Source organism: Vombatus ursinus, unplaced genomic scaffold (genome assembly GCF_900497805.2).
Source record: "Vombatus ursinus unplaced genomic scaffold, bare-nosed wombat genome assembly UNPS02014773.1, whole genome shotgun sequence".
NCBI lineage: Eukaryota > Metazoa > Chordata > Mammalia > Diprotodontia > Vombatidae > Vombatus > Vombatus ursinus.
This window is the reverse complement of record NW_020954551.1, coordinates 40448751-40474436: the sequence shown is the minus strand read 5'-3', so window position 1 is coordinate 40474436 and position 25686 is coordinate 40448751.

The following is a 25686-nucleotide window of genomic DNA, read 5'->3' as shown; positions in this document are numbered from 1 at the left end:
ATTTTATTGAACTGAATTGAGCTGAAAATCAAAGAAGGAGTTTGTACCTATGTACTGAGGCATCTCATCAATTCATCTGGTGAAGAGATGCTAACAATAATGATTTTCTAGCCTTGCAAATGAAGAGGAGGTCTGACCTGGAACTCTCATATTCCTACCCCATTGATCAAGGTACAGGGGCCCCCATAGGAACTTTCTCTCTTTAGTCAACACCTCTGTCCCATCTCATGTCCCCTAAGGGCTGGGAAATTTCCCACCATCTAAGCTGAGAAGTTGCTAGTCTAATAACATCTCCATAGTAAAGTGCTAATTAAACATTTCCCTGAGGCTTCCCTCCAATTCCTGGGTCACCAGTGCATTCTAGCAAGATCATTTTGGAAACAATAACCAGCAATAATTTTGTCTTTTTGTAGTATTCTATTATGCTAGTCATTTTTCAGTCGTGTCTAACTCTTCATGACCCCATTTGAGGTTTTTTGGGCAAAGATACTGGAGTGGTTTGCCATTTCCTTCTCCAGCAGTCAGACAAAACTGAAAAATGACTGAACAACAATTATGCTCCAAATTTATTGGAGGTGTTCTCTCTCTCTGCCTTGGAAGACAGTCTTCATGAGTTGCTGTGGTTAAAAAAAATCATTCCCTGGTCACCAACTTTCTGGGGATGAGCCTCTTTGATTTAGCTAGGCTGTTATAGTCACATACTTTTTGGTACTTGAGGCCTTTTCAGGGTCCATTCCGCTGGAAAGATTTTGAGAAGCAGCATTATTGCCCCACCAAGATGAGACATTTCCATGGCCACAGAATTTATCACCAAATAACTATCCTGGTAATGAGCTTCTGGGGATTTAAAAGCTGTTTCTGAAGGAAGAGGACCTGAGTGGAAGATCATATATACCCATTCATCAGCTAGTCAGGCACTGTGCTAAGTGCTGTACGAATTACTTAGCCTAGCTATACGCAGAGAGGCCCACCAAAAACCTGAACAGAAAGGGGAAGTTACTTTATTAAGTTAGATGCCAATCTAGAAATCTTAGTGAGGCTGCACCAAACTCATTTGTACTGTTTAAAAAATATTTATTTTAAGTGAATTTACAGAATAGAAGAAAATTGGAAAAGATCTATGAAGATGACTATAGCCAACTTTTTATCATCAAAGAGAGTAGAACAAACCCATTCGAACCCTAACCTCGCTGTCTTGGATGTGCTTATAGGAGAAGCAGAAATAATACTAAAAGAGAACCAAGGTGAGAAAAGCAGCTGGATTGGACCAAGCATATATCGAGATCTGTGCTGAGGGTGCCATAATTGTGCAATTGCTGAGGGATTATTGTGTGAGGTTTCCTGAAGGAGAAAAAGGTAACAAAGTCATGCAAAAGGATCCTAACCATACTGGTACCAAAAAAGGTAAGTGAGAATACATTGAGACTTAGGGAACTCTATTCCTATAATCTCACCTACACAAAGATCTTTATGGGAACCATTTATACATGAATTGAGGACATCCTCCATGAGGATATTAGTAGGGAACAAGAAGTCTTTCAAAAGTGATTTTCAAGCAATACAAATTCTCGCCTCCAAAAAAAAAATAATGTCTCTACTCACACCCAGAGTCCATCACCTCTCTATCCGGAGGTAGGTAGCATATTTAATTATGAGTCCTTTGGAATCATGGTTGGTCATTGTGATGATTAGATTTTTTTCTTTCTCAGGGAGGTGGAAAGTGGGAGGGAGAAAAGGCAGATTTTTGCTGACAAAAGAATAAAATTCAGTTTTAAAAAAGTGATTTTTTAAATAACAGACCACATTTTTACCAATCTGCAATTGACTCTAAAATGAAAAGATTAAGCTATCACATCGTACTTTTTGTCAATTATGGGTGGGGGAAGCATTTGATTTGATAGCTCAAAACAGCTCTTTTAAAGCTTTTTTCCAGTAAGCCGTTTCCCATTCATACACCAAGATCATTAGGGGCAGCTAGGTGGTGCAGTGGATAGAGCGCCAGCCCTGAAGTCAGGAAGGCCTGAGTTCAAATCTGGCCTCAGACCAAACACTTGACACTTACTAGCTGTGTGACCTTGGGCAAGTCACTTAACCCCAATTGCAAAAAAAAAAATCATTAAAGATTCTTTGAAAGACATAACAACAGAAGTAATCCTGTCCAGTGATCCTCTGATCATAAAAATTGAATGAGGCATAAAACAGGAAGTTGGATGCTTTCCAAAGGTGTCCACCATTGTGATGAAAGGAATCTATCATAGAATCCATGTTGAATAGAGATTCTTTGTGAATGGTGAGGTCCTCCAGATGCTCTTGTTTTTTTACATCAAATCCTGAAAAAGTGTGAACCCTCCTGGAGGAAATTTGTAATTACTCAAAAGAGTTTGACCTAACCATCCACATAAGAAAGACCAAGTGGATGAAAAAAAAAAGGCTTGTTTCTCAGATTATGATATACATTTGAAAGGGAAACTTGGAGAGTTTGTCTATCAATATATATATCTGGGACAGACAATACTGATAGACAATGGGTTAGATCAGGCTGGATTAATTTAGGGAAACTGCAATGCTCTTTTTAAAGACCTCAACTTTCTCATGGAAATAAAGCCCCATCTTTTTTTTAATATCAATACTCTATTAGTGTTGCTGTGTGTCCTGTAAATCAAGGAGAGATGAAATTAAAAATGAATATTACACAGAGGGCAGTTGAAAGGCACATAAGTGAGTGTAAGCAGGCCATAGTTTATAACCAATGAGTAACTTAAAATAACAGGGGTAAAGGAAATAAAGGGTAGGAAGAGAAGATGGACTGTTCATATGGAGAGGGTGAGAGCCTGAATATTCCACTGGTCCCCTCACCATGTCCAGAAAAAAGGGAGGAAACATGTTGGGTGAACCTTCTTTGGCAAACTTATGGGAAGACACAGACACATACAAAAAATTGATACTTTTTATTCCCATTTATTCCCATTTGTTTCCACCAGATAGGGAAACATGGATAGGTTGCAATTTTCATCATTGGAGGAAGCCCCCAACTGAAGAGGTCATACATCCATTTGCATATTTATACTTCTGTATACTTCAATGGATCCATGATCTCATCTCTGGGAGAAGTCCTTCCAACAAAGAAGATTGCAATTTACCCATTCCCTTTCATCCCACGCAGCAATTGTCCATGTTCTGCCATAAATCCTTCACTCGGGTCCACCTGATGTCCTAGAGGCTTGCCTCTGTATCTCTTGGCATTGTATGGATGTCTGTGGAGCAAATGGGCTGTCAATTTGTTCTCTCTTGCGTTTACTACCTGAACAGCCCATCTCCTCTTTTGGCCATACATTTCTCTGATAGATGCCTTCTCTTGAATAATTCTTCATTGGTGTGTTGCAGTCTGATGTCACCATGCCCCTTTGTAACATTTTCCATGGCTGGCAACTCCTACTCTTGTTCACCTTGATTCATAGGCCCGGGAGAAGGGTGGACAAATTCCTGATCTCCAGTGATGCTTTGAGATGATTCCTCTTTCACCATCCCTCTAGGCCAGGGGTTATTAACTTGCATTGTGTCGTGGACCCTTTGGCAATCTGGTGAAGCCTATGAATCCTTTTGCAGAAAAATATTTTTAAATACTTGAAGGAAATGTTAAATTTCAGTTTGAGGTTAGTGAAAATAAAGATGTAATTTTTTCATCCAAGTTTACCCTGAAATGAGGACCCCAGGTTAAGAATTTCTGTTCTATGTCAAGGCCTAGTCCTTTGTGACATATTTATGCAGGCCTTCTCCTAGAGTGAAGGCTAGATTGCACCCTCCAAGATTTCCTGAAGTTCCAAACAGCGAAGCTCCCCTGTTTTCTCTTCTTAGAGATTGTTGAGTCCAACCTTATATGACAGATGAGGAAACTGAGGCCCATAGAGGCAAAATGACCAATGGCCCAAGCTAGATGGGACAATTACCTGAACTGAACATAACACTCCTCCTTGATGAGGCTAACCATTTTACTTCTACCTTTCATACATACCTTTACTTTACCTTTAATTTAATTTTAACTAGCACCTTTAATTTCCACCCCTCTCATGACTTTGTTCAACAAGCTATTTTCTCACTTTCATATTCAATTTCTTTTACTCACACAGGCAAGTAGGTAAATAGTGGATAAAGTGATAGGCCTGGGGTCAGGAAGACCTGAGTTCTAAGATACTTATTAGCTGTGTGACCCTGGGCAAGTCATTTAACCTCTATTTGCCTCAGTTTCCTCATCTGTAAACGGGAAGGGAACAAAAATTTATTAAGCAACTACTGTATGCCAGGCACTGTGCTAGGCACTTTACAACCACCCTGGGAGGTAGCTGATATTATTACCTTTATTATTATTTATCTTATTTTATTGTTCAGTGATGTCTGACTCTTCATCACCCCATTTGGGTTTTCTTGGCTAAGATACTGGAGTGGTTTGCCATTTCCTTCTCCAGATCATTTTGCAGATGAGGAAACCGGGGCAAACAGAGTTCAGGGACTTGTCCAGAGTCACATAATTACTAAGTGTCTGAGGCCAGACTGAACTCAGGAAGATGAGTCTTTCTGACTCCAGGCCTGGCACTCTCTCCACCTAGCTGCCACCATTTTACCTCTGAGGAAACTGAGGCAAATAAAAGTTAAATCCCCAGGGTCACACAGCTAGTAAGGTTCTGAGGTCTGAATTGAACTCAGGTCTTCCTGACCCCAGGCTGTACTCTCTATCCTTTGTGCCGCCTAGTTGTTTCTCATTAGATAGATTTATATCTAATGGGTAGAAGAATGGGAGTCAAGAAGACTGGGATTAAGAGTCTGTCTCTGACACATCTGTGTGGCCATGGGCAGGTCACTTAACCTCTCAATGACTCCTACAACTCCCAAGATTCTAAGTTACAAAGGAGTTCCTAAAGTGTATGGATGGAGGGAATTACTGCATAGGGAATCCTCAATAATGGAGAAGTCACTAATCTGGATAAAAAAAAAAAAGAGGGAACTCCATGCATCTAAATGGGTTGTCATCATTGCTGAATGACCCGTGGGTCAGGTGACTCATTGATGACTTCCTCATCTCAGCAGTTAATTGTAGTTTTTGTATATGGCTGGTGACTTTAAGAGCACCCAGTAGGGCATATTCATCAACAATGGTTTGATTATGGTATAGATCAGGGTGATCTAACAGGAGAAATATGGGAATTGGAATCACCAGACCCAAGTTCAAACGCTAGCTTGTCTACTTGTTTATGTCTGTGACCTTGGGTAAGCTGCTTAAACTCTTGGAGACACAGCTTCCTCAACTGTAAAATTTGGTTCAGTATTTGACACTTTTGATCCCCGTCTCCTCCTGGATACTCTCTCCTCTCTCCTGGTCCTCCTCCTATCTGTCTGCCACGTCCTTGGAGGTCTGCTTTGCTAGGCCTTCCTCTAGGTTATGCATGCTAACCAAGGATGTCTACCAATGCTCTTTTGGGTCTATTCTATGTCCCCTGGCGATCAGTCTGTTGGTGCGTCAGCTAGCATTTGGGAAGCACCTACTGTGTGCCAGGCACTGTGCTAAGTGCTGGGGATACAAAGAAAAAAAATGGCCCCAGCTTTCAAGGATCTCACAGTCTAATGGGGGAGATAATACGTAAACAATAATGTAAAAACAAAACATAGGGTAAAATGGAGATAATCTCAGAGGGAAGGCACTGATAGCTGGTATTTATATAGCACTTTAAAGATCTGCAACACCCTTTATAACTATTATCTCCTTTGATCCTCACATTAAACCCTGGCAGGTAGGTGCTATTATTATCCCCATTTTATAGTTGAGGAAGGGCAGCTAGGTGGTGCAGTGGATAGAGCTGGGCTTGGAATCAGGACGACTTATCTTTATGAGTTCAAATTCACCCTCAGACACTTGGTAGCTGTGTGACCCTAGACAAGTCACTTAACCACTGCTTGTCTCAGTTTCCTTAATTAAGTTTTTCAGTTGTGTTCAACTCTTCATGACCCTATTTGAGGTTTTCTTGGCAAAGATACTGGAGGGGTTTGCCATTTCCTTCTCCAGCTCATTTTACAGATGAGGAAACTGAGGCAAACAGGGTTAAGTGACTTACCCAGAGTCACACAGTTACTAAGTATCTGAGGCCAGATTTGAACTCATGAAGATGAGTCTTCCTGATTCTAAGCCCAGCTCTATCCAGTCCACCAACTAGCTGTCCTTCCTCAACTATAAAATAGGGATAATAATAACACCTACAGCATTGTTGTATAGTGTGCTTAGCACAGTGCCTGGCACAGTAAGTGCTTAGTAAATCTTTGTTGCCTTCTTTTCAGATAAGGAAACTGAGGCAAATAGAGGTTAAATGACTTGCCCAGGGTCCATAACTAGTAAGTGTCAAAGGCAGGATTTGAACTGAGTTTACCCTGACATCAGGTCCAGTACTCTATGTACCATACCACCTAATTACCTAAATTGAAGTAAGATTGGGAAAGATTTTGGCAGAGAGATTTTAGCTGAGACTTGAAGGAAGCCAGGGAATCTAGAAAGTGGAGATGAAGAGGATGTGAATTCTAGATATGGTGGATGACTGGCAAAATGCCTGGAGTTGGGAATTGGAGTGTTGTGTGGTAGAAATAGTAAGGAGGCCAGACACTGACTCTCAGAGTAAGGTGTAAGAAGGTTTTGAAGGGATCAGGTTATGAAGGACTTTGGATATCAAATAGAGGTCTTGATATTTGATCTTGGAAGTTATGGGGAGCCATCAGCTCTAATGGTTCAATTATTATCTCTTTGCAGATCATTCCTACATCTATATAAGTACTTCTGTATCTATACCTACATACATACTAATTTAGATGCATGTATGTATATATACATATATCCAACCCTAGTTTCTCTCATGAGCTACAGTCACTCATTACCAACTACTTTTTTTTTTAAAAAAATCTTTAACTGGGTGGCCTATAGGCATCTTACACTCAATATGTTCAAAACAGAACTCCTTATCTTTCCCCCAAAATGCTTCTCTGCTCCGGACTTCCCTAATTCTGCTCAGGTTACAGTCGTCATCCCAGCTACTTAGGCCCTCAGGCTCAGTGCCATACTGGACTCCTTACCCTCGTTCACTCCACATATGTAGCCTACTTGGTTAAATCTTGTTTCTACCTTACAGCATACATGCTCTGTCCTCTCACCTTCACCTTACTTCCTTCATGAGTCAACTAACACTGCGCCTTCTGCAGAAGTCTTTTCCAAGTTTCCAAGCTGCTAATGGCTTCCCTTCTCAGGCTACCTTCCATCTATATACCTTGGAGATGTTGAGGGTTCAGTTCTAGATCACTACAATAAAGTGAATATCACAGCAAAGCGAATCACACAAATTTTTTGGTTTCCCAGTGCATATAAAGTCATGTTCATACTATACTGTAGTCTATTAAGTGTGCAGTAGTATTACGTCTAAAATAAATGTACACACCTTAATTAAAAAAACACATTATTGATAAAAAAAAAATGCTACCCATCATCTGAGCCTTAAGCGAGTCATAATCTTTTTGCTGGTGGAGGGTCTTGCCTAGATGTTGCGGACTGCTGACTTGTCAGGGCAGTGGCTGCTGAAGGTTTGGGTTGCTGTGGCAATTTCTTAAAATAAGACAACAATGAAGTCTGCCTCATTGATTGACTTTTCCTTTTACTTAAACACTTAGAAGCCATTATAGAGGTATTAATTGGCCTAATTTCAATATTGCTGTGTCTCAGGGAATACCCAAGAAGAGGTAGAGAGATGGGGAATGACCAGTTGGCAGAGCAGTCAGAATCTATATAATATTTGATTAAGTTCACCATTTTATATGGGTGTGGTTTGTGGCACCCCAAAGCAATTACAATAGTAATATCAAAGATCACTGATCACAGGTCATGATAATAGATAAAATAACAATGGAAAAATTTGAAATATTGCAAGAATTACCAAAATGTGACATAGAGACACGATGTGAGCCCATGCTGTTAGAAAAAAGGTGCCGATAGACTTTCTTGGTGCAAGATTGTCATAAATCTTCAATTTGTAAAAAACACCATGTGTGCAAAGTGCAATAAAATGAATTATCCTGTACTCTGTAATATCTTGTAGGTACATAGTTATTTTTAGGTTGCCTCTTCCATTAGAATGTATGTTACTTGAAAACAGAGACTGTTTTTGCCTTTCTTTTTATTCCCTGTGCTTAGAACAGCGTCTGAAACATAGTAAGTGCTTAATAAATATGTACTGACTGACTATTAATTCGGATCAGTACGTTCTCTGTAACTCATAGTCTTAGAGAGTTGTCTAGGACAGTTGGAGGATAACTGACTTGCTCAGAGTCACACAGCCAGTATGTATCAGCAACAAGTCTGGAACCCAGGGCTTCCAGATCTCTACTCACTATGCCACTGGTTCCTCTAATAGATGTATACTTATGTACACATATGTACATTTATGCTCATTTTTCAGTGAATTGTCTGGTGATGAATATGTGCTCTACTGAGGAATTTTGCTTGTGAAAATTTGCCTTTTCTCTATTACCTTTATCAAGAATACCCCCAATGAGCTGTTGGTGGAGTTGTGAACAGATTCAACCGTTCTATAGAGCAATTTGGAACTATGCCCAAAGGGCTATAAAATCATGCATACCTTTTAAGCTAGCAATATCACTACTAGGTCTATATCCCAAAAGACATAAAAAACAAAAAGGAAAAGAACTTATATGTATAAAAATATTTATAGCAGCTCTTTTCTGGCAACAAAGAATTAGAAATTGAATGGATGCCCATCAATTGGGAAATGGCTGAACAAATTGTGGTATGTGATTACGATGGAATACTATTGTGCCATCAGAAATGATGAGCAGGATGCTCTCAGAGAAACCTGGAAAGACTTATATGAGCTGATACCAAGTGAAATGTACTGTGTACACAGTAACGGCAATATTGTAGGATGATTAGCTGTGAATGACTTAGCCATTCTCAGAAATACAATAATCCAAAACAGCCAAAGACTTATGATGAAAAAATGCTATCCATCCCCAGACAAAGAACTGATGGTGTCTAAATGCAGACTGAAGCATACATTTTTTAAACTTTATTTTTCTTGAGGTTTTCTTGTCTATGCTTTCTTTTACAATATAACTATTATGAAAGTATTTTGCATGACTACACTTGTATAACCTATATCGAATTGCTTGCCTTCTCCATGAAGGGGAATGGGGAGGGAGAAAAGGAGAGAATTTGGAACTCAAAGTTTTAAAAATGAATGCCAAAATTATTTTTACGTAACTGGGGAAAAAAAATACTAAATAAAATTTTAAAAAAGAATACCTTCTCTATATGTATAGATTATTCTTTTAGAAATTTTAGATTTTTTATGACTTATATGTGTACATGTTGTTTTTTCCAATAGAATGTGAGCTCTTTGTTCTATCTTTGTCTTTGTATGCCCACCACTTGGTCTAGTCCCTGAGAAACAGTAAGTATGTTCTTAGTGATCAATCAGCTGAATATATGGATTGGAAAGGAGACATATATGGTGGAAGTTGATGTTTTCACAGTTAGTTTTTTTCAGGTATCAATAAGATCTGAGATTTTTTTCCTCCACTCTTTTGTTTATCTTACCCTACTTCAGATACCCTTAAAGCCTTCACAACTGAGTGGTGTGAGCAGGTTACAACAATTACAATTGACAAACTGACTAAAGAGAACTAAAATAAAGAATGTCCCCCAAGGAATGTCTACTAATGATAATCATTACTGGCTGAAGGGGCTGGTCCCTGTGCCCTCTCCTTTCCACTTCCTTCAGTCTCATTGTCCCAAAGGACTCATTCCTCTACCCATGAGAAGCCCTTACTTAACAGCATCTTCCTGCCTGACTTTCTGCCCCAAGGTAACCGAGGCTATGATGGCTAGAGGGGAAAGCAGGCTGCTTGGTGGCTGTATTGTTGTCAGAGCCATGGGTGGCCAGAGATCGACTTCCTTGGAGCAACCCCCACCCCCTTCTGCCCATTCTCCCTCCAAAGAGACAGGAAGCATCGAATTCCAAGGTCATAAGGCTCAAAGCTGCTGCACGTTCCCATTGAGAGGAATCGTGAGGTTCATTGGGCAGCCACCCAGCCTTCCTTTTCCTCTTTGAAAAAAATATTTTGGAATTGGCTTGTGACATGGAAAACTTTGTTTCTAATTTTAATAAGTACTCCTTGAAGATTAACTCACCCGTGCCTCCTTGAGGCTGCCTTGGTTCCATTTCCCCCATTCCCCTGTCAACGGATTAACCTGGCTTGCATTCTCTCCCTACGACCTTGGGCTGCATGATCTTTGCCTCCTCTGGGTGGCTGGGCATGGTAGGGATTAAGCAATTAGGGGAAAAGCCTGTGCAACCCAAGATTAATGCATTGAATAACTGGGAAACAGGTCTTGGGTAAGACTTGCTGGGACAATTGGTTTCCTTTGAAAGATGTTCATTCAAACCAAGGGGTTGGAGCCTTGGACCTAGTGAGGTTGCCATGGTACACCCAGGATCTCCTTCTGTTGTGAAGCTGCTGCCTGATGAAGGGAGCGCCAAGCAGATGTACCAGGAGCACTCCTGGATGGAAGAGTCCCAGTGAAAGAGGCTGGTCTTATCTGTTGCCCCTACTCAGGATAAATAGGTAGGAGATATCCTTTTTCAGGCTATAGCCTTGGAAAGTCAATTCTGCTTACTAATCCTTTCCAGGCTCCTTCCCCAGGAACCCACTGCCTATAGTATCAGCCTCAGCTATTCACAAAGTAAGAAGCAACTTTGCCATGGCATAAGGCATCTCAAGTATAAGCTGTATGCCAGTCTGCCAATTATGGGCGCACAGCCCAGTTATAGAATCCCACTTGATCATGATTAAGCATGTCCCTATGTATAGGGTAGAGATAGGAACTAGACCTGTGATTTCATTGGTTTAGAGGACTCTTTTTATCATTGCAGGCTGGCACCTTCTCTGCAAGTTAGAGTCATGGAGAGTTGCCTAGAGCCTTCTGTGGTTGAAGGACTTGCCCAAAGTCACACAGCTGATACGTGTCAGGTCTTCCTGGTTCTCAGGCCAGCTCCCTATCTACTATCCCACAATGTTTCTTATTCCAATTAAGTTCCAAGATCATTTGTGCAGAGCTCATTAGTGACAATCTACTCCAAAGCCAAGTTGGGAAAATGAGTTTCACTGTGAGTGAGTCCTCTCCTGGCCACCACTATAGGCTTCCAGTGGCCATTGTTCTCTTGATATGAACCATCTAGATTGGAAGGGATTGGTTGGTTCCACAAAAGCCAACATTGGACCTTTAAGACCTTTCACATCTGTCTCCAATCACCCTTTGTACACATTACGTCTATTTCTAGGTTCCATGTTCCAACCAAACTGGCCTCCTTCTAGTTCCTCTGCATGACATTCCATCTCTGGTCTCTGTGAAGTTGCATGGACTTTCCAAATGCCCACCGCCCCACTCCCTCATAAGGGCCTTAGCTCTCTTCAAGGTTGGGTTCTAGTACAACCTTCTATGCATAGCCTTTCCAATGACTTCCAGGGGCCTTCTGCTTTCATATTACATAGAATTTATTTTACTTTATCTTTGCACATCTGTAGAATGTACAATATAAGCTCCTTAAGGGCAAGGGCCATTTTTGTTTTTTGTCTTTGTATGTCCAGTGCTTAGTCTAGCATATAGCAGGTGCTCTTGAATGAACAAATGGGGTAGCTTACTTATCCCTTGAAGGCATGCTAACATTTGTTGCCTCATGATCTCCAAGTGGTACCATCCCACAGGGCTCATGCTTCCTAAGGGAGGTTGTTAAGAGGCATATTGATGGTGGCAAAAGACCTTATAAATACTCAATTCTTACCCACCAAATCCTAGGAAATCCTCTAGCTTTTGAAAATTTTTTTGGAGGGAACCAAATGTTGGGGCCATACTTGATCCCTATTGAGACTCACATGACCTATATATTTGAGAGAAACTCTGTAGAATTGAAAGGGTCAATTGATAGTTTTAGCCTATCTGTTTCCAGCTGTTCTAACACTTTCAGTCATCCTTCCATAAGCTCTTCCAGACTCCTTGCAGATATGATGAACTCATCCAGATAAACCAGTACTTCTAAGTAGTTTATATCACCGGCTGCTTTTTTCATTAGCTGTTGAAAAGGAGTAGGGATTTAAGAGATGGCTTTCTGGGTTTCAGGAAAAGAAATGGATATATTAAATCAATCAGTCCACGAGTAATTTTAAGAGTCTCCTAAGAATCTGGTATATAGAAATGAAGGTAATATAAAAAAAATCAGTAACATTTTTAAGGAAAAGTACCAAAATGGTAGTGCTCCCAGATTCCTTGGAGTATGTGCTTAGAATGCCATAATTTCATTGGGAATATGAAGACCATTTCCTTATCTTCTTTCTTCCACAGAGAACTGCTAGTATCTCCTGTGCAGGTCCAATCCCGAAAACCATAACTACCAATCAGAGGTTCAGGACTTGCCTTGGTTTTTTTGTTCAAAGTCAGAGATCCACATTCATCTGTACATCTTTGGTAGTCTTCTGTACCATCAGAATAAATGAGGCATACAGGCCATTGGACTTGGTTATATTACCATAGATGAACAATTCCTTCAGGTGATTTCTAAGATCCTCTATCTCAAAGAGGGAAAATTTCCAAGACTATTTTTGAGAGGGTCAAAAGTCACTGATGTGTGTTGTGTCTACTGTTCCTCCAGCATACCCCACCAGTCAGACAGTGAGAACACACCAGCCCATATGGTTGGTTTCTTTTTCTTTTCTTTCTTTTTTTTTTTTTAGGCAATTGGGGTTAAGTGACTTGCCCAGGGTCACACAGCTAGTAAGTGTCAAGTGTTTGGTCTGAGGCCAGATTTGAACTCAGGTCCTCCTGACTTCAGGGCCGGTGCTCTATCCACTGGGCCACATAGCTGCCCCTGGTTTCTTTTTTTTAAGTAGCATTTTATTTTTTCCTAATTTTATGTAAAGACAATTTTTAGCATTCATTTTTATAAGATTTTGAGTTCCAAATTTTTCTGTCCTTCCCTACTCTCTCCTCTTCCTAAAATGGTAAGCAATTATATATATATGTAATCGTGTAAAACATATTTCTATATTAGTTACAGTTGTGAAAGAAGAAACAAACCAAAAGGAAAAAAAACATGAAAAAAATAAAATGAAAAAAGTATGTTTCAATCTGCATTTAGAGTCCATCAGTTCTTTATCTGGATGTAGATAGCATTTTTCCATAACGAGTCCTTTGCACTTATCATTGCTGAGAATAGCTAAGTCATTCGTAGTTGATCATCACACAACATTGCTGTTAATGTGTACAATGTTTTCCTGGTTCTGCTCATTTCACTTTGCATCAGTTCATACAAATCTTTCCAGGTTTTTCTGAAATCTGCCTGCTCATCATTTCTTATTGCACAATAGTATTCCCACGTGTCTAGTTTCTTCCTCAGATGATCCTGCCATTCAGCAGGCACTGGAGAATGTCCCAAGTCAAACTTTTTCATATCTGCCATTGAGTTAGAGAGTTTTTGCTACCATTGGCCTATGACCTTAAAGCTTTGACCTAGGAGAATGCAGGTACTGAACCTTCCTGAAGTGTTCTACCAGTACTTCCTGGTGATCAGTAGTGAAAAGGGTCCATCCTACAACCAAAGAGGGATTTTTAGACCCAGACAACAGCTTATGTAAAGTACAGTCAGATGAAGAAAAATCAGATGTTGGTACCTTCTGAAGGCCAGGGACCTCTGGCAAGCCTAACCTCAGCTGAAGTAGACTTCTTCCCCTTCCTAATAATCTGCCTCTGGAGCCCTTGAGGGAAGGAAAGCTATTACATAGAGACTGATTCCTTGGGGGCTGGAGAAAGTGATGGTCAGCCTAGGTCATCCTCAGCTCAGGACTGGGACTGCAGGCCGGTGGGCCTGAGAATACCAAGGACATAAAGTGGAAAACTGAATCACAAAAGGATCAGGATTGGCTGGCCAATGACCAGATTGATTTATATAACTCAAAGAATAATAGTAGAGGGAGTTACATATGAAGCCAGGCGATGTCCATTGATGGGAAGGGAAGGGATGTTGTGTGTAACGTGTACTTGGTACAACATGTCGTGTTATCTATTGCTGTATGTGCTATGTATTATGATCCTATGTGTGATCCATATATCCGGTTTGCTATATGCAACTCTGATGTAGATGTTGTTTGCTATATACCTACAAATGTACTGTGCGTTTGGGGATAATTACCTGTGACCCTTCCGTATGCCAATCGGTGACTGCTCGTAAAGTATACGTATAGATTTACCTGTGTATCTGGTGAGATTTACAGGAAGCACATTTTTTTTACTGCAGGGGAGAATGTAGGACGTATGTTTGTGGACCCCATTTTCCTCAGTGCTCAGGACAGAGTAAGCTTTTATTACTGGGAGAAATTCTTTGTACTACATTTCCCAAAAGTCTGCGTAAGCTTGCAGTGTGGCGATGTCACCTGGCGTAGACTCTGATTAGGTAAGGAGGTTCTGTAACAAGGGCCATTTTTAAAAAGCTCTGTCGGCATCTGGTATGGGTGGCTGAGGCACAGGTAGAGAGGAGAGTCAAAGAAAAGGCAACTGTATGGAGAGAAAACAAATGGTGGGGACCTAGCCATGGCATGCTAAAGGCTAGCATCCCATGGGAGCCACGATGGAAGCTTCAGGCTTCCTCATCTGTAAAACAAAGGGTTGAGGCTGGACTAAAACAGTCTTTAAGATTTCTTCCTGCTCTAACATTCTGTGGTAAGGTTCCTTTCAGCTTTAACATTCTATGTTCTAAAGTCCCTGCCCCACCCCCCTCCAGTTTTGACATTTCTTTGATCTTGAGTCAAGAAGTTTGGGGAATAAGCCTAGTTTAATCCCAGTTGTAGGGCCCAGCTGTGCTCAAGGATATTGGAAATTGGCATCAGGCTCTATCTCCCCTTCTTCAGAAAACTCTTCCAATTCATTAGATGATGAAATCCTTGAGACAGTTACATCGTCTATGTTCCAGGAACAGTCCTGAAAGCCCAGGCATGCGGGAGGTTCAAAATGATCTGTTGGCCAGGAGAGGCAGGGGCGGGATAGGGAAGAAGATAAATAAAGCAGCAGCTGGCTCCCAGAAACCACTCTCTTCTCACACTTCACTCTAGAAATTCTGGTAAACATTTTCATAGTTCCGTGGAATGTTAGAACTGGGAAGGTCTTTAGAACAAAGACTTTCAGAGCCAAAAGGGATGCTTAGAGTACAACTAGTCCAGCCTCCCTCATTTTGTAGAGGAGAATTCAGAGAGGGGAAGCTACCCAAGGCCCCCCAATGAGGTAGTAGTAATGCTGGGACTAGAACTCAGGTCTTTTGACTCCTGGGCCAGAGTTCCTTCTCTAACACCCTAAGGGTGCTAGGATCGTGACTGAGGAAAATGCTCTATTCAGTGTTGTCTCATAGCCGTCGATTTGGAGGCCCTAGCATGATCGGGAAGACCTGGGTCATCAAAATGATCCTGGCACCAGCAAAGAGTGTTCTCGGGGATGCAGATTTGCTGACTCTTGACGAGTCCTATCAGTAACCATCCCTTTCTCTAGTTAGAGAACTATCAGCTTGGGGTTAGACAGATGCATAGACATACATGGATCTCAGAAATAAACTACCATGCTCTCAAAGGTGGGGGAGGGCAGGCAATCAGGAGAACACATAAACACCACACACTAAGGGCACACCCAGATGCCCTGACTTTACATTGCTCAATCATGTTCACTCTGTTTAATTAAACAGTAGGGGAAAAAATGTGTGACAAGAAAGATTCCACTTCCCTTTCCCTCCTGCAAACACAGACTCTCATACATACTGTCCTACAAGTTACCACCTCAGCAGTGAGGTGTACATGCGCTCGCGAGCACACACATACACACACACACACACACACACACACACAGCATGATACATACAAGAAATATTTGTGGTCAGGGCAACTTATGCCTCTGAAGCTACAGAGGTACCAATGTCCGCATGCTGTCCACTGTTCTTCTCTGTTGAATGCAGGCCCCTTCCTGCTACTGTTCTCTATTGGGCATCTCAGCTTATCTCTAGTTTCTGAGTCCACTGAGACGCTCTGATATAATCAACTAGTCTTTATCTCTAGAGACTTTTCAGAGCTCTCTGCTATTCTGCTGTCATTTACCGGAGTGTAGTTACTTAGAAGCCTCTTGCTTTGCAGAGGAGGACCAAGTGTTTTTGTTTTTTATTTTATTTTAATTTAATTAATTTTAAAAGCATGTATAGGCCATTATATGTAGACCCAGGTAGGCAGCCAGCAGAAGCTCAGATCATTTGTCCTTTGAATTTATTCCTCTTCTGCTGCTGTCATTAGAGGCCCCTGGCCCCATCCAGCTCTCACACATCTCTTTTAACTTTTGTCAGTCTTTAAATCCCTAATGATTAGTCTCTATCTTAATTTAGGAGACTTCCCTGACAGGAGCAGTTGACATGGTTCCATAAAGTTCATGGTTGGCATAATAGATAAACCTGGAGGCAAGAACAAAAGAGATAGGTGAAGTTAGCAGATCTATCACCCTCTACCTTTGTTTTATAATCCTGCCTTTGTTATTGGGGCAGTGAGGTGGTGTAGCAGATGGAGCACCCGGTCTAGAGTCAAGAAGACTCCTCTTTGTGAGTTCAAATCTGGCCTCAGACACTTACTAGATGTGTGACCCTGAGCAAATCACTTAACTCTATTTTCCTCAGTTTCCTCACCTGTAAAATAAGCTGGAGAAGGAACTGGCAAACCACTCCAGTATCTTTGCCAAGAAAACCCCAAATGAGGCCATGAAGAGTTGGATGCAACTGAAATGACAGAATAACAACGAGTATCTTTGTTACCCATACCTGACAGCAACAGAAACACTCATCTTTGTTTAGCTGTCATTCCTGCCAGCTAAAAACCTCCTGGTCTCCTTATACTCACATAGAAGTGTTGGTAACATATAAAAAAGAAAGCTAGGTACCCAAGAATACAATAGCCTTCTTGGTGATTACTTTCCTCAAGTCCTCTGGCTCTCAGTGGAAATGCTGGTACAGGCATGCAGCACCTTATTCCACAAAGACTCTGCATCCTGGGCACAGTGGAAGACTCCAGACCTCCATGCCTGTGGCATTGTATCCCCGTCTACCTCCTCTCCCTCCTTGCATCTCTCACCACACTAGACTGACACAGAGGGACCCAGCAGCCACAAGAGATCCTTGCATCTGAGACAAAGCCTGACCAGGACTAGAAGTCACATGTTCTTACTTCGCACTGACTGAACCCTAAATGATTGTTATGGAGGAACAGTGACTGACCTCCCTGGGCAGGTCCAGTCAGATCAAGGGGGTTCAGGCAGCTGTGCTGAAACACCTTGCCACAGCTGTCAGCCCTTGGGTTCTCATTCCTACTTGTCACTTAACGTGTTACTTGAGGGAAATCATTTGACTTCTCTGGGCCTCAGTTTCTTCATCTGTAAAATGAGAAAATTAAGATAATAGATCTTTAAGGCTCCTTCAAGCTTCCTGGTACCCAATAGATTGCTTAACACATAGACTGCCTGAAAATTGTTACCTGAATCTCAACTAAATCTCCCTGGTTGGAGTTTATGCCCATTTTTTTATCGTTGGATTTTGTTTATTTGTTTATTTAGTTTTGGCTTTGATTCTCAATGAAGTTGGAGAACATTCAGTTTCTTTTCTGTCTGTGGGAGAGCCCATTACCTGGGACAGAGCTCAGGCAGTGTGGAGTAGTAGGAAGACTGCAGGATTTGAAGGGAAGCTTAAAGCCAAGTTCTGCTCCTCACTCCCAAGGTGACCCTGGACAAATCCCTTCCCTTCTGGGGGGCCTTTGTCTTTTTGTCTATAAAATGAGAAGGCTGGGTTAGATCTGTAAGGTCCCCTGGTGCTCTGGTCTGTTGTGTTATCATCTCTTGAGCTTTCCTATGGGGTTCCCTACCCTAATGCTGAGTGTTACCCTAGGTAGCGATGTGTTATCATAAAACCCCATCTTTTAAAATTCCATCGTCTTTCTGTTGATCCTCTGTGGATCTGAGTCCCGGGGCCCCAGGGTCTCAGAAGAACTGTGATTCCAGCAAAACCAAAAGTCCATGTGGTGTATGCAGGCTATGGCATATTAACAACTGGGTAATTTTTGCACAAACATCGCACAAAAATAATTAACCATGAAATTTATAACTTAAAAAAAAAGGCAAACTGGTCACATAGTGACCTCTCTTCTGCCATAATTTGGCATGTATTAAACCTGAGAAAGGTTTGTAATCAGTATGTATATATGCATATATATGTATGTGTATATTTCCCTTTTTCAAAAATTTTGAGAGGAATCTCATGATAGCCTATATTCAGGGTCAGATGGTAATCCTTCTTTCTCTACCTTATAGGGTTGTAGTGAGAATCAAATGAAATAATCAGAATGCTATCTGAAAAGTATGTTGCTTCATCTAAGTTTAAGGTATTATTATGACTATTGTCCAAACCTATAATTTCATAGATGTAGGGAGATCCCAAAGAGTAAATTTTCTTCTAATACTACAGAATTGGGATTTACTCTATAATCAACTGTCTTAGAGAGTTGCTTATGGTACTAGGAGAGGGATTCTTTACCTTTGCTTGGGTTTTGGATTCTTTTGGCAGTCTAGGGAAGTCTGTGGACCAGAAGAAGGTTTTTAAAAGCATAAAATAAAATACATAGAATTACAAAAGAAACCAATTACGTTGAAATACTAATAAAAAACTTTTTTTTTAAAAAACAAGTCCATAGAGTCCAGGTTGAGAACCATCACAACCACCACCATCACTACTGCCAATACTACCACTTCCATCACTGTGCCTACCACCATCACTACTACCACTGCCATCATTACTACCACCACCACTACTGAAGCCATCGTCGCTACTAGCACCATTACTACTATCACTACTGTCAGCACCATCATCGTCACCACTACCATCACTACTGCTACCACTCCAATCACCATCAATCCAATGTTATAAGGTACAGACAGGAGCTATGGACAGGTAGGAAGCAGAAAGAGAAATTAACTGAAATAGTTCGTGAAGGCTCTTTAGAGGAGGTGAGACTTGACCTAGCAAGACTAATTCATACAAAATGTGTCATTGTCATTATTATTATTGACAGCTTCCATTCTCATAGAGCAATGAATCTATGAGATAGATAATTCAGGTGTTCATATCTGTTATTAGATAGAGACCATATTATCACATTGGTCTAAATGTGGGCTGCCCCTGAACATGGGCTGTACCCTTATAATGAGTTTTCTCCAAGAAAATATGGGGGGAAATACATGTGTATACACTAGCAAATACAACTGACTCATATGAGCTAAATATATAACTATGAGAAACGAAGTGAGCTGCTCATAGTCAGAAGCAGAAGACCAGAGATTCAAACCCAGGTACCTTGACACCAAATGCAAGGATTTTTCCACACCTCCTTCTGCCTCATCCTATAGAATATAGCATTAAAGCTGCAGACAGGAAGTGTTGGCAGAGTTCAAAGAAGGAAATAAAAAACCAGTGAAATCTGGGACCTCCCAGAAACCTTTCTGGAGGAGACAGGATTTGCACTGGGCTTTAAAGAGTGTGGGGTTGGGGTGGGGGTAGGAGGGAGGATTGTAGAGGAGAAGAGGAACATAAAAGGCAGTCTTTGGTGTTGAATTCTAGGAGTCAAATAGCCAAGTGGAGATAAAGAGACTCTTATTTCTGCTTTTTACAGCCTAGAGTTGGCCTCCTGGAATAGGCCTGGGTCTTGGTAGCCAGTATTCTAAATATCATTCACTGTTTTTAATTGCCAAGAAAACAAAGCAAAACAAACTATTCCTCTGGGACATGGCCAAAGAACACAGCATTGTCAAGCCAACTGTTCTGACATCCAGCGGACAGAGTGTCTTCATGAGCCATCTAATTGTTTTCTAGCCATTCTCAGTAAACGCTAAGAAGAAGAAGCCGTCAGGATTTGGCCCATTATTCAGGCCTGACTCAGAATCATTTGCATCATCTATGGCTCCAGAGCTGCTTTGCCAGGGATGCTAATGCAAGGACTTCAGAAGGGAATAGACCTAGGGGCTTCCAAAGGGATTGCAATTTCCGGGCTTACCCCTGAGCCTGAGCAATTCCCTGGGATGAGGGCAGCCATATGGAACAGACCTGTTTCTTTCTTGCCTGTCACCATTTGTCAACTGTAGTGCAGCCTGGGGAAGAGAGAACATTCAACTTGAGCCAATCCTTCAGTGAATCAAGAAAAACATATGAACTGAGCACCAACTAAAACGTGAGCTCACAGGACCTGGGATGTGAAACTGGAAGTGACCTTAGAGGCCCTCTACTCTAATCCCCTGATTTTCCGGAGGATGAAAATGGGGCCTAGAGAGGTTAGATGGGGTCCAACGTCCCACCAGTCCTAGGGTGCGTGGCTAGGATTGGAACTCTTTCCACTATTCCACATGGCCTCAGATCTGAGGACAGCTAATATATCTTCTTTTATCTTTTTGTTTTTCCCAGTTTAGTGGTTCACTGTGGAAAATATCCTTTACATGGTCCAAAAGGAAAGAAGGATTCCTAGAGATGGAAAAGTCCTTCAGGTGCTTCTATTTGTCAGTGACTTGGTACAGTGGATAGAGCATTGGACCTGGGGTCAGGAAGACTTGAGTTCAAATCCAGTCTCAGATATTTACTAGCTGTGTGACCCTGGGCAATTACTTAAAAAAATCTATCTGCCTCACTTTCCCCAACTGTCAAATGAAGATCATAATAGCAGTTACCTCACAGGGCTGTTGTGGGGATCAAATAATATAATATTTGTAAAGTACTTAACAAAGTGCCTAGTACACCTCCTTCCTTCCTTCCCTCCCTCCTTCTTTCTTTCCTCCCTCCCTTCTTTCTTTCTTTCCTTCCTTCCTTCCTTCTCCCTTTCTTCCTTCCTTCCTCCCTCCCTCCCTCTTTCGTTCCTTCCTTATTTTATCAGTCTTCAGAGCACTATAAGTCATCCACAGTGAAAGTAATGGCTATTCAAAATAGACCAGCCTAACAATACACATAAGAAAAACAAAATGGATGAAGAATGCAGATTGTCCATATTGTGGCAGGTAATTGGATGGACAACTCATCGAGTCAGTCCATTAGTGTATGTCTTTTGGATAGCTTCATAGATAGACAATGAACTCTATTCAGGAGAATAGATTAGATTATATTTAGGAAACTGAGTGGCTCTTTCAATAATCCCAAGAGGTTCTCTGCCACAAAAGTTAATTTCTTGAACAGACATTTTCTTCTGGTGATGCCATATGGCTGAAAATCGTGCAACTCAAGAGGATCAGAATTCCAGGTGGCTCAAAGGGGAATGGAAAGACCCATGAAAGAGTCCATTGAATAATAGAATATTAATAAATATTGGAATGGAATAATAAATATAGTTGAATGAATAATATCCTTATCTAATCTATTATATTGTAAATGCTTGAGGACAGGGATTAGGTCTTGCTTATATTTGTACCCCTAGAGTATCTATCATTATCTTTCTACTCCTATAAGGGTAAAGAGAGGGCAATTGACTGGCAAAAGCAAATCAATAAAAACAAATTTCCTAAAGCAGGCAAAATGCCCTTTTCTGGGGATCAAAGAAAGGAGCCTTTAGTTTGTCCAAATAGCAAATCCAAAAGTCAATGAGGTAACAGATCACAGACTTTATTCAGAAGACCCAGATCCCATTTCAGGAACTCTGGGTCCAAAGTCAGTGTGGGGACCAGGTCAGAAAGATAAAATAAAGGTGCAGGGTGCTTCCAGTCGTAACAATTTGCATCACATAGAGTAAACCAGGGCTTACTCAACTTAATAATTTATGACAATGACTTGCTGGCCATACTTTCCCTTCCCCTGCACATGTAGATGAATGCTACATGATTGTGAGTCCATATACCTGACAGTGACCTGTATGTAGTAGATGCTGATTAAATTGAAGTGACTACCCCATCCATTCAAGTTCATGGCCCCAGTATGGTGGGGGTGGCCAAGACGTGTCAGACCTATTATTTTCTCATTAGCGGGTTGGTGAGCTCTATACACGTAGGGGCATAGAAGTCCAACATATAAGAAAAAGTCATACATAGTGGCAATCACACAAGAGTAAAAAATATAATGAAACTGCCTCCGTAAGGTAGACATTCTTATAAACAAAATGAGATGTCACATTCCCCATTTTCCAGAGCAGGAATTTAAAGGAATTTGATATTAAGACAGGGCTTGCCAAATACCTCTGTTAATGAATTAGAATTAGAATGTTAAAGAATTAGAAATCAGGACATGAAGTGGTTTTGATGTCTCCCTCTCCAAACCACTCTCTACAGAGCTGCCAAAGTAATATTTTTTTTAGGCAATTGGGGTTAAGTGACTTGCCCAGGGTCACACAGCTAGAATAATATTGCTTAAGCACAAGCCTAGCTATGTCACCTGGCACCCTCCATCCTATTCAGAAAGCTTTAGGGGTTCGCTATTGCCTAAGATTTAAATAAAACAAAATAAAATAAAACAACTCCTTAGCTTATTTTTAAAGCTTTTTACAATCAGGCCTCGCACTACCTTTCCAGGTTTACTGAATATTTTGTCCCTTCACATACTCTATAGCGCAGCCAAGCTGACCTCTACTTTCCCTTCCCTGAACTTGCTACTCCACATCCCATTTCTCTGTCATAGTACAGGTTGTTCCCCATGCCTGGAATGCACTCTATCCCCATCTCCCTCTCTTAGAATTCTCATTTTCCTCGGAGGTTCAGCTCATGTTGTACAGGATAATTTTCTTCATCCTAGTACTTAGCATTTTCTCCCATCTCAGATTATCATGTGTATACTTGTTTAAAGCATCTATCTCCTGCCTCCACTCCCACAATAAAACTAAGCTTTTTGAAGACAACAACTATTTTTCATTTCGTATTGATATTCTCAGTAGTTAACACAGTACCTTGCAACCAGTAAGTAATTAACAAATGCTCATTATATTAGATTGCATTTAAAAATAATCCAGAAGTGCTCTCTCTGTTTTTGTCTCTGTCTCTCTCTGTCTCTGTCTCTCTGTCTCTGTCTCTCTCTGTCTCTGTCTCTTTCTGTCCTGTCTCTCTGTCTCTGTCTCTCCCTCTTGCTCACTGATTGGTTTCAACTTTACTATCATTATGCCCCAGATTCTTTTTTTTCTTATTAATTAATTAATTTTTAGTTTTTAACATTTACTTCCACAAGATTTTAAGTTTCAAATTTTCTCCCTTTCTCATCCCTCCCCCACCCCAGGATGGTGTGCATTCTGAATACCCCTTCCCCTAATCTGCCCTCCCTCCTATCACCCCCCCATCCCCTTCTCCTTCTATTTTCCTGTAGGGCAGGATAGATTTCTATACCCCATTGCCTGTATATCTTTTTCCCAGTTGCATGTAAAAACAATTTTTAACATCTGTTTTTAAAACTTTGGGTTCCAAAATCTCTCCCTTCCTCCTTTCCCACCCACCCTCATTGAGAAGACAAACAACTCTATACAGGTTGTACATGTGTAGTCATGCAAAACACTTCCATAGTAGTCATGTTGTGAAAAACTAACTTTATTTCCCTTCATCCTATCCCATTTATTTTATTCTCTCTTTTGACCCTGTTACTCCTCAGAAGTGTTTGCTTCTATTTGGCCTCTCCCCCAATCTGCCCTCTTTTCTATCATCCCTCCACCTGCTTTCTTATCCCCTTCCCCGTTATTTTCCTGTGGGGTAAGAAAGATTTTCATACCCACTTGAGTGTGTATGGTATTTCCTCCTTAAGCCAAATCTGATGAGAATAAGATTCACTCATTCCCTCTCACCTTCCCCCACTTCCCCTCCACTGTAAAAGCTTTTTCTTATCTGTTTTATGTAAGATGATTTACCCCATTCTACCTCTTTCACTTTCTCCCAATATAGTCCTCTCTCACCCCTTAATTTTATTTTTTTAGATATCTTCATCTTCAACTCACCCTGTGCCCTGTATTTATCTATCTATCTATCTATCTATCTATCTATCTATCTACATATATTTTTCCCCTCCAACTACCCTAATACTGACAAAGGTCTCATGAGTTACAAATATCTTTCCATGTAGGAATGTAAACAGTTCAACCTTAATGAGTCCCTTATGATTTCTCTTTCCTGTTTACCTTTTCACGCTTCTCTTGAGTCTTGAATTTGAAAGTCAAGTTTTCTATTCAGCTCTGGTCTTTTCATCAAGAATGCTTGAAAGTCTTCTATTTCACTGAATGTCCATTTTTTTCCCCTGAAGGATTATACTTAGTTTTTCTAGGTAGGTGATTCTTGGTTGTAATCCTATCTCCTTTGCCCTCTGGAATATCATATCCCAAGCCCTCTGGTCCCAGAAGCTGTTAAATCTTGTGTTATCCTGATTGTGTTTCCACAATACTTGAATTGTTTCTTTCTGGCCGCTTGCAATACTTTTTCCTTGACCTGGGAACTGTGAAATTTGGCTATAATATTCCTGGGAGTTTTCCTTTGGGGATCTCTTTCGGGAGATGATTGGTGAATTCTTTCCATTTCTATTTTACCCTCTGGTTCTAGAATATCAGGGCAGTTTTCCTTGATAATTTCTTGAAAGATGATGTCTAGGTTCTTTTTTTGATCATGGCTTTCAGATAGTTAAATAATTTTTAAATTTTCTCTTCTGGATCTATTTTCCAGGTCAGTTGTTTTTCCAATGAGATATTTTACATAGTCTTCTGTTTTTTCATTCTTTTGGTTTTGTTTTATGGTGTCTTGATTTCTCATAAAGTAATTAGTTTCCATTTTCTCCATTCTAATTTTTAAGGAAGTATTTTCTTCAGTGAGCTTTTGGATTTCCTTTTCCATTTGGCCAATTCTACTTTTTAAGGCATTCTTCTCCTTGACTTTTTGGGCCTCTTTTGCCATATGAGTTATTCTATTTTTTAAAGTGTTATTTTCTTCAATATTTTTTGGGTTTTCTTTAGCAAGCTGTTGACTTGTTTTTCATGATTTTCTTGCATCACTCTCATTTCTCTTCCCAGTTTTTCCTCTACTTTTCTTACTGCTTCTCAAAATCCTTTTTGAGCTCTTCCATGGCCTGGAATGGATTCATATTTTTTTGGAGGCTTTTGATGTAGGAGCTTTGACTTTGTTGTCTTCTTCTGGTTGTATGTTTTGATCTTCTTTGTCACCAAAGTAAAATTCTATAGTCTTGTTAATCCCTAGAAATTATCTCATTAGAGAACCCTGTCTGTCAGACAGACAGACATTCCTAGATGATTTGTTAATTGAAATAACACTACTGTTTTTCCATTATCCAAGGAAAAAGCTTTCACCAGAGTGATACAGCTTATGGCTTCAGGATCACACATGTGTAGACCATTAGAGATGAATCCATAGACACCATTAAGTCCATTTTTATCATTTTATAAGAAACCAAAGCCCAAGAAGGAAAGTAGCTTTCCCAAGGTCACAGAGCAAGTCAATGGTAGAAAAAGGACTTTGGATCCTAGGTTCAGGGCTATAAAGTCAATCCCTGGAACTCAGGACCCCTGACTCCCACTCCAATCTTCTTTCCACCA